At 46.6% G+C, this 16,788-nt stretch overlaps 1 long non-coding RNA gene across 3 annotated transcripts; it reads left to right on the top strand.

Moving 5' to 3' along the window:
• Window positions 1–10,362: 10,362 nt before the first annotated feature.
• LOC309535184 lies at window positions 10,363–16,788 on the top strand. 3 transcript variants are annotated; one of them, XR_014221074.1, is made up of 4 exons: window positions 10,363–11,024; window positions 11,518–11,605; window positions 14,791–14,921; window positions 16,323–16,788. It is a non-coding gene; the product is annotated as an uncharacterized lncRNA (long non-coding RNA). The 3 variants fall into 3 exon arrangements; XR_014221075.1 differs by lacking the exon at window positions 16,323–16,788 and having other exon boundaries at window positions 14,791–16,063; XR_014221076.1 differs by lacking the exons at window positions 14,791–14,921; window positions 16,323–16,788 and adding an exon at window positions 12,525–12,969.

Genomic DNA, 16,788 nt, shown 5'->3' with positions numbered 1-16,788 from the left:
CCTCCCTTCCAAATAATTTGTGGGTGTCTGCCTTGCCCTGAGGGTAGAAGGCAGGGCAGATATGGAAACAGGTGTTCTACTGTATAAGTGATACTGATGATTGTTATTCTATTGTATAATAGTTCTACTTTATAATAGCTATTGGTGATTATTATTTTAATAATACAGTGGTACCTCAGGTTACATACGCTTCAGGTTACATACGCTTCAGGTTACACACTCTGCTAACCCAGAAATAGTGCTTCAGGTTAAGAACTTTGCTTCAGGATAAGAACAGAAATCGGGCTCTGGCGGCGCAGCAGCAGCAGCAGCAGCAGGAGGAGGCCCCATTAGCTAAAGTGGTGCTTCAGGTTAAGAACAGTTTCAGGTTAAGTACAGACCTCTGGAACAAATTAAGTACTTAACCCGAGGTACCACTGTGTTATGTAAAATGCTTTGTGAGGTCTGCCTGGAAAAAACCCAGCATACCAACAACTTAAATAAATAAGCAGCCAAAATTAGGCACTTTTCAAGTCCTTTTGAATTTAGTGGGTTGGGAGGAGCGAAGCACCACTTAAGTCTCTTAAGAGTGCTTAACTCTGGCTGGAGAGTCCCATTTTCAGTTAGGATGCCCATGTATCCTGTCTTACAGAAGACAGTTGTCTGCTTGAAGGAATCCTCTAGGGCTGTCCAACCCAAATCTGTTTTGGTCTGTTTATTATTGTCTCCCTCTTTCCAACGATGCTGTGAGTTTGGCTAGGCTGAGCCTGGCTCAAGTGAGCTAGTCTTTTGGGCATAATTCTTTAGAAGTTAGTGGCCACCAGTTGAAGCACAATGAGCAGCTTTGCTGTTAAATGCTACTTTTCAAATCGCTCAGAATATTTCCCCAGGAATTAATTCTATTTTCGCCATGTAAACGCTCCTTTGGAGCTTGTACCAGGCAGCAAGGTAAGCTGGGTATTACCTACCCACGGTAAGAAGTGCTGATTTCTAGAAGGAAGAAACATTACCAGTATTTATCCCTGCCCAAAAAAAGCAGGGGAATGATGTCAAAAGCAGGACTCTCTGTTCCAGAATCTTTGCATCTTTGCACATTAATTACGGAGAATATTGGTTCTCCTGTCACCATTTTGCATAGAAATACAGAGAGATGGGGTGAGCCAGCCTCCCCTTTAGTCCCCATGGGAACAGCTTATTTTTAACTCGATTTCCAGATTTGTATTCATGTGCTCTTACAAAGCTGATCTCCCCTGCTTGGCTGGCACCGTTTATCCTGGGGAGTTTAAATAGATAATCACTGGAGGGGTTGGTTTTTTTTTATAAAAAAAAATATTATCCTCAGATCAGCACGGCACATGTGTGAAGGGAGGAAGTGTTTCATAGTCTTCTGGGCTCTAAGCTTATGCGCCCCTCCTTTCATTCGTGTGCTGGTCCTTGTGTCTCCAACAGAAGCATCCCTAGGCTCCTGTTATGTACTGAGTTGAACAGGATCCAAAATACAGCAGTCTGATTGGTCCTAGAACAATAGGATCCAAAATGCAGCATTCTGATTGGCCCTAGAACAATGCAGCAGTATGATTGGTCTGCAGGAGCCACCCAATCCAGCTCCAGGTGGAAGTGAATCCACAACCTGATTGGCCTACGGGAGAATCCCGGAATTAGCCAATCACGTGCAGCCCATTGTGTAAATAATGTATATAAAGCAGATACTTTGAAGGGACATTCATTCATTCCTCCTCACCACTATGAGCTGAATAAAGAGCATGAAATCCACTCTCGACTCTGAGTATATTTCAGCTCCCTTGCGTTCTTGGCAAGGAGCTATATTGGCACCTTGGAGAAACCATGGACCAGAAACCCATTAAATTTGCTTTTTGTTGCCTTTTGCACTCCACCAATCACTTCTTCCACAGCCTCCGAGGTCGGCTCTGTTCTGCCTCTCCTCCTCCTCCATCAGTCTGCCTTCCTCCCCTCCCTGCTTTCCTTTCTGCCTCCCTCCTTCCCCTTTTCCTCCTCCTGCAACTCTTGGCCTCTCTCTCTGTTTTTCCACTGAGCCCCGCTGGGTGCTCTGCTTACATGTCTAATAGCGCTGCTGGCCGACTGGGGAGGGGGCTCTGCAGGGCCGCTGTGACAGCCCAGATCAGCGATAGGATTTCTCCGCTGAGGGACCCAAAGGAGCCTGCACCCCTCATCCGGCCACCCAGATTAGGGGAGGAGCAGTCCCTGGAGTGTGTAGACAAGCAGATGGGCTCTTAGCCACTCCAAGCCAGAGAGGAGAGGTGCAATTTTCGTGTCCCCCACTGGGCCTGCGCCCTGGACAGGGGTCAACCTGACCAACCCCTAGGTACGTCCGTGTTCTCTATCACCCTCCACAGTCAACAGTAGGGTGGTGTTGTGGTCTAAACCACTGAAACCTCTTGGGCTTGCTGATCAGAAGGTCAGCGGTTCGAATCTGCACAACAGGGTGAGCTCCCGTTGTTCTGTCCCAGTTCCTGCAAGCCTAGTAGTTTGAAAGCATACCATTGCGAGTAGATAAATAAGGAAGGTAAACTGTGTTTCCGTGAGCTCTGCTTTCTGTCGCAGTGTTCCGTTGCGCCAGAAGCGGTTTAGTCCTACTGGCCACATGACCCGGAAAGCTGTCTGTGGACAAACGCCGGTTCCCTCAGCCTGAGAGCGAGATGGGCGCCACAACCCCAGAGTCACCTTGGACTGGACTTAACCGCCCAGGGGTCCTTTACCTTTACCTTACCTTGGAGAAAAAGGCAGGATAGAAATGCAATAAGTATCCACACAACGCCTTCCTCATTGAAATGCCATCCCCCATACAATCCAGATTGAAGGTTTCCATGTTGTCGTTTTTACTCATCAAATTCTCAGTGGGAAGAGCAAACCCATATTAAATAGGGGAATAAGACGGGGCAGGAGGATCGTGATGAGGATGCCATCAAGGAGGGCTACTCAGAGATGTGACTTCCCTGCTCACTTGCAAAAGATACAAGATAAGATGGCCCCTCCCCTGGCATTCTCCCTTTTTGCGTCTTCTATTCATTTATTTAAAATTTTTATTTATACATTTCAGGTTGATACATTTCCTTAATTTTACAATAATTTTAACATTTCAAAACTTGACTTCCTCCCCCCTCTTTCTGCGGTTCCTTAAAGTTACTTTTAAAAAATATCTTCTGCATATCCAAATTCATTTAATTTGCTCATTTGTTTATGTACTTTAAATACCGTATATACACAATAATCCTTCCAATGTTTTTATCTGTTTACAGTTTATCTGTAAATATTCAATAAACCATATGCAGTCTTTTATAAAAAGTTTGTTGTCTCGATTTCTTATTCTTCTAGTAAGTTTCACTATTTCAGCATATTCCATAAGTTTTTATATCCATTCTTCCTTTGCTGGGACTTCTGCTTCTTTCCATTTTGGGGTGAGTAACATTCTTTCCACTGTAGTCGCATACATGAATAGATTTCTATGCAGTTTGGGTAGTTCTGCTGTGGGCAGGATCCTTGCATTGCCGGGGGTTGGACTAGATGACCCTTGGGGTCCCTTCCAACTCTGCCATGCTATGATTCTATCGAGCAGCTAAAGGATCGGGCGGGGGAGAGCAAGATGCACAACAAGGAGAGGCACAACCACACACCCTAACAGCACCCTCTGGCCTGACCCACGGTGGCCTCATCCCAGCACACATTGACACCCCCCCTTTTATTTTTCTTAATTCAGCTGCCTGGCAACCCAGCAGCCTGGCCCCTGTTTGCCAGCTGATGTCACAAAGTGCTGCTTTGCAAGCAAGCCTTATATTGCCCTGCAAGAGGGATGCCTGTCAGATGATGGAGAAAAACTTGGCAAGACAAGTGTGCCCATTAGCAACGATGAGAGGGACCTCTGAAGCTAGGAGGAGCTCCAAGGCCCAGAGGAGATGAGTGGCATAGAAATATTATTATTATTATTATTATTATTATTATTATTATTATTATTAGCATCACACGTCACTGATGCATGTGGCTTAGCTCCCTGGCATGACTTGTCCACAGCTGTTGATAGCTTGGCAGGTCCTCAGCTGTGGTCCCCAGATGATATTTTCTGTTGTGCATAACTGGTTGGTTGCTTCCTCTGTTTTGTATTTTCCTTTCTGTCTCCCAGGTCCTAAAACAGGCAGGCCACAGCGGCTGCTGTGGCGCAGTGAAGAAGGGGAAGCCGCCCTGGAAGTCGTGATATGTTAATTCCATGGGGAATCCATTCCCCACATGTGCCAGGAGGTTGTGGCGCCAACCTGAGCAAAACAGGGCTGGGCTAGGGGGGAGCAGGCCTGTCTCGCCCCCCCTTGCCCCCCCTTCCGAGCCAGGGGCCGGGCCGTTGTGGAGGGCCGTCTTAAGCATATGCGGTGCTGGGGTGCAAAGATCTACCCAGCGCCCCTAGGTTGCCCAGAGTTGTCAACATTTTTTTAGGGGGCAGCAAAGTTGTTGCCTTTTTTAAAGGAAATAGTTTTAACCTTTAGAACGGTTGTGGGACGCAGGGACTCACAGAGCCAACCAAAAGGGGTGCCAGCGCCCCACGCACAGGGGCAAATGAAGGGGGTGCGGGTTCCATGCTGGGGGGACGACAAAATGTCGGGTGGCACAGTCACCGTGCTGTCTGCCCGCTGCCTCCCCCCCCTGCATGGCGGTTAACTGTTTTGGCTGCGCGCGGAGTGCCGTGTAACGTTGTGGGCGCTGTGCAATGCATCCTGTTGTGTGCGTCAAGCTGCGGGTTCCTTTGCTGGCTTTTCTGCTGTTGGTGCACACTCCCAGCGCCGTCCAACATGGGGTGCCAGCGCAGAACGATGCGGAATGCAAGCGGCATCGGAGGCAACATCAGGATCCGTATGCTCCTATTGAAAGGGACTGGAGGCTCGAGCCACCACGACAACCACAGGTGGGGCTGCAGGATTTACTGGCACTTGTTCAGCAATTTCAATGCGCACCTGGTTCAGGCTCCCTCCCCTGCAATATTTGCATTAAGATAGGCTCCGTCCCATGCAACACCTGGATTAAGATTAGGACCTGGTCTACCAGATGGGGTTGGTACAGTGCTCTACCCCCTGAGTGACAGTTGGTTACCCCCCCCCCCCACAGCAGCAAGAGCGGTCCAGAACTCGATAGATTTTGACCGTCTCTGCAACTTCCCGTAGGAGCAGTACCCATGTGCGCTGGACAGTGGTGTGGAAGAGAAGCCACAGTGGGGTAGTGGGATGTTTCAATACGGCAACCTCATCAAACCCCTGTTCCCAATAGCCAATGAGCACGCCATTTCTTACCACTGGCAAGACGAACCAGTCATAGCAGAGGTCCGCAGGCCAATAGGGTCGGTATGGCTCAGTGGGGTCAGGACAATAGGACATAGAGCAAATCAATACAGAACATAATAGAGAAAAGGGGAAAGTCCTTGTGAAAGTCCTTGTGATGATCAGTCGCAGGATCTAGTTGCCCGTGGCCTAACGCGTTTCCGGTAGCGTCAGACACAAGGTGATGATCAGACGCGTGTGATGCACCCAGGGAATCACGTCAGCTATTCTCACCGCAGTTGGGATGGAGAGGAGGACGGTATACGGGTCTCGCCACTTGGGGATGAGGGGGTTGCGCTTCCACGCTGTCACCCGGCTGGAACTGGTGGACCGGCTCAGCGAGACTGCACGGTGTAGGCTCGAGGTAGTACCTGGAAAGGGAAGCAAACACACACGGGGACAGGAATTGCACTTGTTCCTGAGTGATGTGATCTCCCACCCGCCCCAAACTGGCGGGGATGTCTCGGACGAAAGCGGGTGGTCTGCCATACAAAAGTTCAAAGGGTGATAGTCTCAGTCTCTTGGTTGGAGCGCTCCGAATCTGAAACAAGGTAATGGGCAGGACATCTATCCAGTGTAGTCCCGTCTCCTGGGTCAGCTTGGCCAAGTGGGTCTTCAAGGTGCGATTCATAAGTTCAGGTTTTCCCAAACTCTGGGGTCTGTAGGCTGCGTGTAGCCTTCAGTTTATCTGCAGCGCCTTGCACACTTCTTGCACAACTTCATCAATGGAGGCAGGGCCATTGTCACTGCCAATACTTCTGTGGAGGCCACTGTCCAACCCGTCAGGGTGCAGACAAACACAAGCAGGTATTTGATGCCCCTAACTGGAGGTAGTTCAGTGAAGTCCACAATCAGGCTTTCCATAGGGGTAAAGGTCACGTGTTGTACACCCGGTGGGGGAAGGTGGCCTTGCCTAGGGTTGTTCTTGGCGCACAGGACACACTTTTGGGAGATAGCAGCAATTAGTTGGGATAGGTTGGGGATGTAGAGTATTCTCCCAAGGTGTGCTTTAGCAGCTGGGCTTTCTATGTGAGTAGACTCGTGGTAGTTCTTTACAATCACGCTGGCTAGATGCTGGGGCACAAAAACACGGTTGTCTGGTAGCTGGAACCATCCCTCCTGGAGTGTTGCTCCTTCCTGGCGTGCCAACTGTTGTTCCTCCGGTGTGTAGCGTGGTTCCACATCGTCTGGAGTGAGTTGTGGGATGAGGGCTGTGGTACATACTGGTGGAGGTTTCAAAGCTGCTTCACGAGCTGCGTTATCTGCCTTCTGGTTGCTCCTAGTGACCATGTCCCGGCCTCTCCCATGGCCTTTGCAGCGGATCACGGCAATCTCTTCGGAACCCCATACTGCTTCCAGTAACATCTCAACTTCTGGACGTTATAGCCTTGCATCCAACTGCCAATTGCAGGGCAATGCCTTTTGCTGTTGGACTTCGCCTCAAAACACAAACAACTCTTGGAGACTTTGGCTTTCTTAGAACTCTTGGAACGGCTTGCCTGGCTTGCACCCCCACTTCTGGGTGCTCTGCTGCCTGAGGAACAACTTGTAACTGCCTTCCTCTTCCCATATCTCAGCCTCTTTCCAGCCCACAGTCCATCATACAGATTTATTGAAGCGTAGAAACACCTTCCCAAAACAGCCTCAGCCCCCTCTGGGCTTGGTACTTTTTCTGGGCATCCTCAAGCCCCCTCTGGGCTTTCTGGGCGTCCTACAGCCCAGCCCCCTCTGGTCTGGCTGCCACTGTGGCCTGACATGCTGTCTTCAGTTCCTGCCATGCGACCCAGGGCTTCTTCCCTTGGACTATTGGCAACAGCCAAGAATCAAGGCTGGCCCTTAAAATGGCTAGGACCCTTTGGTCTCTCTAGAGCATCAGGCACGTCTACTTCACAAGCTTCCACTGCGCCTGCAGACTTCTCAATGGGTTGGGCAAAGCCTGTTTCAGCCTGTATAGTCCTTATATTCCATAAGGGTGAGAACCGAATGGGGCACATTCACATGCATCTCCTGGCCAAACATGAACTTGCCTGCTTCTTCCACTAGTGTGACGGTGGCAGTGACAGCCCACAGACAGGGTGGCCAGCCTTTCACTGTGGAATCTAATTGCTTGATAGTCTCAAAGGCTTCTTGTTGGGCCGGTCCCCACTCAAAGGGGTCTCTTTCTCTTCCTCTGGTACTCTCATTTAGAGGTTTTGCTAAAATACTGAAGCCTAGGATCCCGATTTTGCAAAAGCCTGCTGCTCCACAACTTTAAGCTTGTCTTTTAGGGATATCACAATCTCTGCCTTTCCTTGCAGTGACCTTCTGACAATTTCTAGATGGTCAGTATGTTCAGCAAGTTGTCTGGATAAATTAGCTAAATCTTCATCCCTTCTTTTGCATTTTGTAAAGTGAGCTGGTTGTGTGAATCTTTCACTGATTTCAGCTCATTCACAAAACTTTGTTCTTTGTTTTTCTTTTAATTTTAGTAACTTGTTCAATGTCTCCTTTGCAGAGATATGTTCATCAACCTGGGATTTAAGATGGTCTGTTCCCTCCTTACATTCTATTTCTGTTTCTTGCAATTTTTAGCTGATTTACTTATTTGTTCTTTAAGCAATTTAATTTGTGACTCACACTCCATGAGTTTGTTGTTTTAAGTAACATCACAAGTATTGATTGCAGAATGAAGATCTTTAACTGTTTGGCTAGTCTCTTTGTTTTGCCTAACAAATTCTTCATTCTCTTTTGTTTTACTAGCGTTTTCAATTTTTCCCTCAGCCAGTTATGATTTTTATTGCACTTAACTGTTCAGAAAGTTCTGAAAGCTTTCTGCCTCCACTGTTCACACCTTTGGTTTGTACATCTTTCAGCAATTTCCCTGTCTTGCATTTCATACTCTTTGCACTTGATCTGACATTTCAGAATATTAATCTGCTCAGAATACACATTTGTATTTGAAATAATAACAGAAATTTCTTTGTCTTTCTCAACTAAAACCTCTCTGAGGTTGTCAAATTCTCTTCCATGCCTCTGGAGGTCTTGAATTAGTTGAGACCTCTCTTCTAAATGACTTGTGTTTAATCTATTAAGTCCTTCATTTGTCTGCTCAAGATCCTGTTACATTAATTCTATGGCAGCATCCTGTTTCATGCTCTTTTCTTTTATTTTCCTCTGTTAATGCAGTAATAACTGCTTACTGTTCTGTACACTCTTCTCCATAAACACTGCACTTCTTCTGGACATCTTCCCTCTCCAAAACCTGACATGAGGGAGTGACTTTGCAATGTTCAGTTCTGCATTTCTTCAACCGGGGGGGGGGGGATTGTCATCTACAACCTTCAGCCAGTTGTCTATATAGGGGATCTGGTCAGGATGTCCCCCCCTGGTCTATGCCATAGTCTCCGCTGAATCCTTTCTTGAAGTTGTTTAACATGCATTGAAGGGGAATTACTGGACCTTTCAAGCCTTTCGAGCCTCCCCCCTCCCATTTTCAGTATGGCCCTGTACAGCGTCCCCACATCAAACACTCACACATTCATTTCGCAACTTTTCTCGCCCAGGTGCGGTCGCCCGACTGGGAAACGGAGTACTTGTTGCTACGACCCCAGGGGAATGCCCCGGGGTAACACACATACATGCACAAAATGCCTCTCTCGCCAGACGTTGTACCATACACTAACCACCCTGTGCCCCCCCCTTTCTCTCCTTCCTAATACCAAAGCGTGGGTGGTTGGGTCAACCCTTCTCCTTAATGCCACTATCCACGCTGGAGATTTGATCAGGATCTCCCTTCTCCTTAATTAATTAAAAGGAGGATTTCCTATCCCCTCAGGGCTTGTTGCCATGTACTCACCCCAGCCGGCTGTTCTCTGCCCTGTCCTCCCAATCTCGGCTCTTCAAATCCGTTGTCCTCTGTCCCAGGATACAGCAAGAGGGTCAAGTTGCCTTCTGTCCCCCTCCGAAGAAAAGGTTCGGTGTGCACCTGGAAGCCAGGAGGTCTGTTGGCCCTCCGCCGTCACTGCCCAGAGGGCAAGGGAGCTGCCTCCTGGTCTCTGAGGACACTTAAAGTCCTTCTGATCCGAGTCACTTTTGGCACCAGAAATGAAAGGGACTTCAGAAATACAGACCAGGAATGAAAAAATCAGGCAGCAAAGTTTCTTAAAGAAAAAGTTTTTTTTATTTGGATTTTTGTCAGACAAAAAGCAAATAGGGTGCATTCAGGAAAATGAAGAATGCCCACCCCTCTCTGGGGGTAGCTAACTCATATACCCTTTTTGCAAAGCACAGTTCAGCCCCTTGGCATCCCTTTAGCCAATGATTGACAATTTCCTATGGTCATTGATGCATATTCATTAAAGCTCAACCAATTAATAAATTGGTGTGTCCTTTCGGTTCCAAGTTGCCTATTCCACTAGGTGGCGCTACTGGCTTATAATCTATTTAACCTCCTTATTAGTTCCAGGAAGTACTTGTGGTTTAGCAACTTCACACCTAAGAGTTATATCTGGACCCTGGCGGTTAGCTACATCCTGCTTGTCAGGGGTCGTTTCTTAGAAATGGCTTAACCTCAACTGGCAAACTTCCTGCAGGGGCAAGCTAGCTGCACCCACAAGCTTGCATGCTTGCTGCCTCTGCAAAATATCCTAACCACACTTGCTCTTTGCAAACAGTTGCAAACTGGAGAGAGGCTTTGCTCTCAGAAAATGACTTCAGGCTTTTAGCTTCTAGTTTGCTCTCTAAAATGGTGTCAGAGGTTCTTAGCCTGGCTTTAGAGGTCCTTAGCCTGGCTCTCCATTGGTCATCCTGACCTTCAGCCCTGCACTATCTCTTGGGTTTTGTTGCTGCCTTCGGTACTGTTGGCGCGCAGCATATCCCACCACAACGTTACACGGCGCCGAAACAGTTAGCTGCCATGCAGCTGGAGCAAGAGCCAACAGCCGAGCGGAGCTGAGATTGTTGGAGTGCCGCGGGCTCTTCTCCTGCTGTGGCTCGGTGTGAGTTCGGGGGCAAGTGTTGGAGTCTGGGGAAGAGCCGCCTGCAGCAGAAGAGCCTACGGCGCTCCAACGGACTCTGCTCCGCTCGGCTGTCGGCGGCTCTTCCCCGGACTCCAACGCTCGGCCCCGGACTCTCGGCCTGGCGCCCCTGAGAGCCCGGTGCCCTGGTGCCGTGCACCCCTAGTGCCAACGGTTAAGACGGCCCTGCTCCTGTATAGGATATAGCCAGTGCCAGATTTATGTATAGGCTAAGTTGGCTGAATCCTAGGGCCTCTAAATCTAGGGGGCCTCGCCAGCCTGCCATCTCCCCAGTGCCGCAATCTCCCCTCTCCCAAAATTGCAAACCCAAGACCCAATAAAGGGGGTGGCACTTATTGGAAATCAGTTTTGTCACCTCCCCCCCCCACCAAACCCCGGGACAATTAGCCCAGCCACCTTTTATTCACAGTCGCATAAGCACTACACTACAGCATGGCCATAAACCTGTACGTTCAACCGCTGAAATACACACCCAATATGTAGCAATGGAGATTTATGTTACTGCTTTACGAATGAACACTGTGTTCTGTTAATGGATTCTGTATTTTTGGAATTACCTAACAGCCACCAATAGGGAGCTCTAGAATCTGACAGTTAGCTGCCATGCAGCTGGGGCAAAAGCCAACAGCCGAGCGGCGCAAGCGGCATCGGAGGCAACATCTCCGGACAAGATCCGTACGCTCCTATTTGTCGGGTGAGGTTCAGGTGAGGGTCATATGCCTTGTCAATCCCAGCAGGTATATAACAGGAAGACCCAGGCCAATGGCCTGCCCAGGCCGGAACAGCAAGCGTCGACAGGCAGTGGTGACATGGGCATGGGCAGCATGGCAGGGGTGCTTGTCCTGCCTCCCTTCTTCCCTGGGTCAGGTGGCCAGGCCCCCTCACCAGCGCTCAGGCTGGCCCCCCCGGGGCCCTATGTCCTCACCGCAGGAATGCCCTGCCTCCTCTGGATCGCCTTCCCCTGTTCTGCTTCTGGGATGCTCTGTGCCACACAGGAGAAGGAGGGATGTGACTGGGGGGAGGCAGGAGACTGAGGAAGGAAGGGAGATGGGAAGACAAAGGGGGGGGAGAGAAAATATAGAGGGGACTGTGCCCCACAAGAACATTAATGGAGACGGCCCACGGACCCCTGTCCCCTAGAGTGGATGCTTATGCCTGGAAAATACAATGTCCTTCTTCTTTCCCAGGGCCATGGTTTGGGAGAGCAGCTAACACTCCGGCCAAGCAGCAGCGGCAGCAGCCCAGCGGTGCCAGGGGGAAACCCAGAATTTGCAGGTATGCTGTGACCTTCTATTGCAGGGGAAGTGTTTCCCAGTCATCTTGCCAGATGGAGGAGGAAGGCCTGATTTAGATAGTCCTATAGTTTTATGGGAAGTGTTTCTTTGTGGTCCATCTGGGCAAAACCACATCCCAAGATTGGGCCAGGGCAGTTTTAGGATGGCACGACCAGGGCACTCACACTGGGCACCACACTGCAGAGGGTGCCAATACAATGTGGAAGAACAAGAGGGAGGCGTGCCGAATTTTAGGGTCGCACAGGACACTGTTGACATTTGACAACCCGAAGTTCAGCCTTGGTTGGGCACAGTTCCAGATTAAAACCTGGGGAGGTCCCTAGGTAATAAAAATCTTGTGGGGCCCTCACAGATTATCTCCTGATAGGTCTTTGATTTTACCAACCAACAATATTAATAATCCAAAAGTTAGATCTTTCAGCGAAGAATATTCTTTTGAACAACTTACCTGTTGTATGGAAATTAACAATGGGACAACAAAAATGGATTCTACACCCCCTAATGGTGACCAAGAGACAAATACTGATGAACTGGAAGAATAAAGATGTGATACCCTTTAATCAATAGACTGGCAATATGACACCACTTGCAACTTAGACATTTACAGATGTAGACCTAAATGATAAACCTAACCACATTTGGAATGAGTTTATACAGAATGTGGCAGGCTATTAACATCTACATATGTATTAGGATAATAACACTATGTCAATTTATATAAGAATGTATGGAAGTATATTACATTGCATTTTTGTATATTGCTTTCCGCCCTATTGCTTATACACAACTTTGTTCTCTCCCCCCCCCGGACTTCCCCCCCTTTAAATTATATATATCAGGTGATTGGGCCCAGTGCAGACTTCTGCTCTCCTCTCACTTCCTGTACCCTTTGTTTTCAGCGCCAGTGTGGACATTTTGATGCAGCATGTACATCATGTCTGGCTGATGTAGTTGGGCAAGATCCATAAACAGGAGCCAACATGGCAGCCCCACAAGCACTGCATGTCTCTGCCTTATCGATGGGCTCAATATGTTCCCAACCCACCAGGGTCCCCAAGGAAGCAGCACAAAACAGTTTGTGGGACTGCACGAACACCCCGCTTGTTAAATTTCCTTAGTCCTTCCGCTTTCCTGCTGGTCTTCAGAGCTCTGAAATAGTAGGGGAGATGGTGGCTTAACAATCAGCCCCTCTCCCCATGGAGCTCTGATAATTATAGCTCTGTGAAGGGAATAGGCGCTTTCCTAACCACCAACTACAGCTCCCAGGATGCTCTGGGGGCAGCCATGATTGTTTAAAGTGGAACAATACTGCTTTAAATGTGTACCAGATGTCAAAGAGAACAACAACTACCAGACTTATAGAAGACATCTGAAGGCACCCCTGCTTTGGGAAGCTTTTAATGTTTGATGCGTTACTGCATTTTTATATTTTGTTGGAAGCTGCCTAGAGTGGCTGGGGAAGGCCAGCCAGATGGGCGGAGTATAAATTAATATTATTAATAATAGTAGTAATAATAATAATAATAATAATAATAATAATAATAATAATAATAATAATAATAATTACTGCAGATGGAGGGTCTTACTAGGCTGGCTCTGTCAGCTGTGATAGAAAGAGCAGCACTATATGAAAAGACAGAAGTGGGTGACTGTAAACTTGAGAGAAAGGATATACAGTGGTACCTTGGGTTACATACGCTTCAGGTTACATATGCTTCAGGTTACAGACTCCGCTAAGCCAGAAATAGTGCTTCAGGTTAAGAACTTTGCTCCAGGATGAGAACAGAAATCGGGCTCTCCGGAAGCACAGCAGCAGCAGGAGGCCCCATTAGCTAAAGTGGTGCTTCAGGTTAAGAACAGTTTCAGGTTAAGAACGGACCTCCGGAACGAATTAAGTACTTAACCCGAGGTACCACGGTATGCTTGTTTTACTTGTAGGCAGCCTCAGGTTTTTCTCATGGGACCTGCATGCTTTCAGTTGCGGGGGGTTGGTCTGATCTTTGTTAACGCTGTGTAGAGCCAAAGGAAAATGACATACACCGAAAGCTATAATGCCTGGTACAAGTACGTCCAGGTTTAAATAGTTCAGCTAAGAATCTAAGCACTTGAAGTGTGATGGGTTTTTTCATCATCAGGTTGAGAAACTCTTGAGTGTGATTCATTGCCCGTGAGCTTGTCTTCTGCAGTGCAGCTGGCTCACCCGACCGTTTTCCCATTTCATTTTTCAAAACCGGGATTTGCACTTTCTGAAGATTGTGCTACCAACACAATTAATCATAACGGCTGTGAAACAGAAATCACAAACGGTAGCTGTGCAATATCTCAGGGGTTTATAGTTCTAAACCTAACTGAGTTTTTTGAAACAAGCAAGCAAACAAACAAATGTGTGCCCTGAAGGTGAGGCTGAAAAGAATATTGAAAAGCAACCTTTGAAGGACCTGTGTGAAAATGTGATGAATTTGCAAATAAATGGACTACTGCTGTGAGACTGGTGCTTCCAGAAGACCTGCTTACTGAACATTCGTCTTGATTTGTTTGTAGGGAGATTAGACAGCATTGGCTTTTAAGGAAATTAATTTGGATTTGTTTGCAGGGAGGATGAATGACATTGGGTATGGTGCAAGTGAAATTGGTGGCACGAGATCGAATCCAACCCCAAAATACTGATGGCCTAGAAGCAGCCCTAAGCCATGGTCCCGTCAGTGCGAGGATTTCCACTCCCCCCTTCCTCTGCACCTCCTAAATCTATTTTAGGGGGTCCCCCAACTCTCCAGAGCAGATCTGAGGAGGCACACAAGGAGGAAGGAGGAAGGGGAAAGTCCAACTGCAGAAATGGAAATCCTTGCGCCAACAGGATGTGTTAGTTAGATATCACTCACTGCTTTTCGGTAGCATCTTGTTTATAATTAAAATGGCGGCCCAAATCCCTTGCACTTCAAATGACCTCGGATTGCAGCCAAGCTCCTTCTCTATCCCAATAATTTTTTTGCAGCGATGCAACTGCATCATATTTGTGCATGATGATCAATAGACATTACCCCTACACACTGATAGCTCTGCTCTCTGTCACTTGGAAACGAAACGTATCAGCTCCAAACCACATGGTCATCATTCCGGCATGTTCTGATATGATACTGAGAGAGGCTTGTCCTTCTTTTCTGTCAGCCTTCTCACCGACACTCTCTTAAGCATAGACGTCTTGGAAAGACAGCCTTTAAGTGGCTCTCCAAAGTAAACATCCACGCACACTCGATTTGTGTAGGAGAAAATGAACGAGGGCATAGAGTAACCATATGGTAAGTCAAATTACTAATATCACGTTCTGTTGCTTCCAGACAAAAAACACCATAAAAACACCAGGAAGAAGATCAGAAAAGAAGTAAAATTAATCTGATGGAAATCAAAATTTAAGATGCAAATTAAGGCCAAACAAATGAACACACACAAAAAACCAGATTACAATCTAGGTAATCTTAAGAATGAACTTATTTCTCTCCCATAGAAGTCAGTAGTGGTTCTCTTTGGCTGGATCCTGGCTCATAGTTTTAACAAGCTGCATTGTATGTTCATTTAATTTTTGACGTCGTCCCACTATAAATTATTATCTGGATCCCAGTGACATCATGCTTGCCCTGAAAGTATGGTACTATCCTATTCCTGAGCATTAACAGAATGAACAGATAGGTTGATGCTGGAAGGCCTTGTGAAACAGACCATCTATGCAAAGAACAAACTAAATCTTGCCTTTAATAATAAAAAAATGCTGTTTGAAGACTGGGAAATATTGTGGAAAATGACTTAAAATGTACAGATTGATCTCTGTTGAAAAAACATTATATAAAAATGATGTACAGATGGTATATAACGCCAGTGCAAATAGGAAGAATGTACACAACTGCTTCAAATATATGTTGGAAATGTAAGGAAAAAGAAGGGACCTTTTATCATATATGGTGGGATTGTTGTAAAATTTAAAAATTCTGGGAAATGATATATAATGAATTGAAGAAAATGTTCCAATTTACATTTGTAAAAAAACCCCGAAGCCTTTCTGTTAGGGATTGTAGGAAAAGACCTGCCAATGAAATTGGAAAACTTTTTCATGTATGCGACAACGGCGGCAAGAATCTTAACAGCACAGGGATGGAAGAATGAAGAAATCACAACCAAAGAACTGTGGCAAGAGAAACTGATGGACTATGCGGAATTGGCGAAACTGACATATAAACCACCTGATAAGGACAACTGTGACTTTAAGGAAGAATGAGAACCCTTTGCAAAGTACCTAAAGAAAGAACAAAACGAACTAGACTCCTTGGCAGGTTTTGAATAAACACTCACAAACTTTTTATTGATAATAGCCATTCAGAAAAATTAAGGATCTATACAACTTTGTAACATGTAGAGAATAAAGTTTGTTGATAAACCAGAGAGAGGAGCTGAGGGAAGTCGGGGCGGGGGAGGGGGGAAATGGGGGGGGATGAAGGATGATATGTTTTTTAATAAAAATTTTTGCTGAAATTCCTAATAAAAATATTTAAATAATTAAAAAACGCACGTCTCGTTGGTTTTAACGGGGAAATTTCAGCATCTCTGCAACCATTTCCCATTTAAACTGGTGGAACGTAAAAGTAGACAATAGGAATGTGATTGGCCAATTTGATATTCCTCTCTCAACAGCACAATTTCATTTTCAGGTAAGATGACCCTTTGACATGGACAAAAGCAATTCATATTTATAGTCTATGATTCTGTGTCGCCATAGAAGCATTGTTGTATGAATGACTCAGCTGCCAGTTGGATGAGGCGCCCGGAAAAAGTGTAAATTAAAATCAGTTTCATCCAGTTCTGTCACACTGCGAATTTCCTATAGGAAAACTGGGAATAATCAACATCTTTCAAACGATCTTTGATTCAGGATGAAGATTTATAGTGACCTAGATTGTTCCTGTAATTTGGTCCCCTCGAGTGCTGTCAATAAGTCAAAATGTACTGCGATTAGTATCTTTTTCTTGAGGACTTCCTCATCTTTGAACGGTTTGCTACACAATCCAACTTCCCAAACATGTTGAAATAAAATTAAAATGTTGGTCTGACTACAGATGATAAAAGATCTTCCATTCCTTTTATCATCTGCAAGCAAATCCATTTCATTTAGATAAC

The sequence above is a fragment of the Podarcis vaucheri genome (assembly GCF_965113315.1).
Source record: "Podarcis vaucheri genome assembly, chromosome: 6".
Lineage (NCBI taxonomy): Eukaryota > Metazoa > Chordata > Lepidosauria > Squamata > Lacertidae > Podarcis > Podarcis vaucheri.
This window is presented reverse-complemented; position numbering and strand designations above follow the sequence as displayed.